A 2,198-nucleotide genomic window follows, 5' to 3' on the forward strand; every position below is an offset into this window, starting at 1 on the left:
TTCGGACCATTTGATATCAACGGGATCACATAATATGTGGCCTTTCTCATCCGGATTCTTTCATTTGGCGTAATACTTTTGAGATTTATCCACGTTTTAGCACATCTCAGTACTTCATTGCTTGTTAGCTAAATAGTGTTCCATCTATGAATACACAACACTTTGAATGCATTTATCGCTTTTTTCTTTAATTTTTTTTACTAATCTCTACACGTAACATTGGCTCGGACTCAACCCCAAGATCAAGGTCACACACTCTCTGGCTGCATCAGCCAGAGGGCCCTGATGCATTTATCTGTTCATGACATTTGGATTGTCTCCAATTTTGGTCTGTTACGGATAAGGATGCTAGGAAGTTTTATAGACATGCCTTTGAGTGGATGCATGCTTGTATTTTTCCTAGGCGAATTTCCAGTTGGTGGGATTTTTGGGTTACATAGTAAGTTCATTTTTAACATGTTTAGAAATTGCCAAACTCTTTTCCAAAGCAACAAAGCAACTGCACCATTTTACGTTCCCACCGCAGCATATAAGGGGTCCGTATTCTCCGCATCCTCAACACTAGATATGGTCTGTCTTTTTTGTTACAGACTTGATATGTGGTTTTTATAAGTAACGCTCTTTGTCACTGGATTCCTCTCTGAAGAACCAGTTACACACCTTCTACCCTAAGAAAATAGGGTTGCTAGTAATGTCATCTCTGAATTGAAATTCTCCACCCCACACTGCAGGCTCCTTTCACTTTCCCCTATCCCCTGGGGTCCCATCCTGCCCCCGGAGGCCACTTGGGAGAAAAGAAAAGCAGGAAGGCACGAGCAGAGGGCAGGGAGCTGGGCGCCAAGGTCCCAGTGAACATCATAACCAGTAGATGACAGGGGACTGATGGATGTCAGACGCCCACTTCTCCCTGCTCAGATAAGTCAATTTTTATGTGGAGAGCCGTGTAAAAGCTGAAATTGGTCCTCGGATATAGATCTGAGATTTGGGGGAATGGTGCAGAAATCCCCACTTAGAAACGTGAGCAAAGAGGAATAGGAATCCCCTCAAATTTGTAGTCACGATTGTTACTTCTCACTCATACACACGTGTAGACCTTTCTTCGCCATCTTTTAGCGATATGGACTTTGATACTAATACCTTGTATGTACACAGAATTTATCACTATGGAAAATGCTACTGCATAGGTTATCTTGTTCCAGACTCACAAATGGGAAACCGATATCCAGAGGGCATAGCAGCTCGTAAGCACCAAATCTTGTCCCTCTGCCAAGTCTGCGGCTCCGCGTCCCTGCCTTCGCCTGCACACCTTCACTGCTCGGCTAGGAAGCAGGAAGTGCCTTCACAAAATTCCTGCAGTGTCCTGCCATGACTGCTCGCTTTGAAAAGGCAAACCAGTGTTCGAAATATAGACTCACAAATGAAACCAATATTTTGAAAAACAAACCATAGCGCAATTCGTCCGGGCACCACCAAAGCGCGCAGACTGCTTTCACAGTGCCCGAGCCAATAGCGGTGTGCACTTCTTTGCCTTGTGCATAATGTGCCGTTTTATTTTGCACCAGTCATCTGCGTGAAAATGACTGCTTGGAGTAAGGCAACTGTGCTAGTGCCATATAATTACGTTGTGACTCAGAGTCCCTTAGCATCAGAGAAGCACACTCCAAACGATTATTTCCACACGACGCTTCCACGGATCCTCCCTTGTGGGTATTGCTACTCCCACTTCACATGTTCCCATGAAGTGTTCCCAAGCTCGGTCCCATGTGACACCAGCGTCGAGAGAGACAGTACTAGATGCTCTATGGAGAAAGATATGTATTTTCTGGCCAAGTAATTTCCAAAATACGTTGGGTTAGCACAATTTAATAGGTTCTTTCCCATAAGGAATCTCTGAGCCTTTAGTATGCTATTGTGCATGTGAACGTTCGAGAGGGAATATCATGTTGTTTCCCACATGTGTTAATTTTGGAACGTTTCTCATGGAACACCTAACAGTATATGCGGGGTGTTGGTATTTCCCAGGGGACGTCTTTGAATATGCAGCTATATAGAAGTATTTTGCATTAATTTGCCTAAAAAATCTGTGTTGATTGTTGAATCTGATATCTTTGATATGAAAACATTCACAATGGGTAATATTGAGGACAACAAAGCTTGCTTACTTTTATGTTATGAAAGTATGTTAACAATAGCCATCA

The sequence above is a fragment of the Prionailurus viverrinus genome, chromosome F2 (assembly GCF_022837055.1).
Source record: "Prionailurus viverrinus isolate Anna chromosome F2, UM_Priviv_1.0, whole genome shotgun sequence".
Classification (NCBI taxonomy): domain Eukaryota; kingdom Metazoa; phylum Chordata; class Mammalia; order Carnivora; family Felidae; genus Prionailurus; species Prionailurus viverrinus.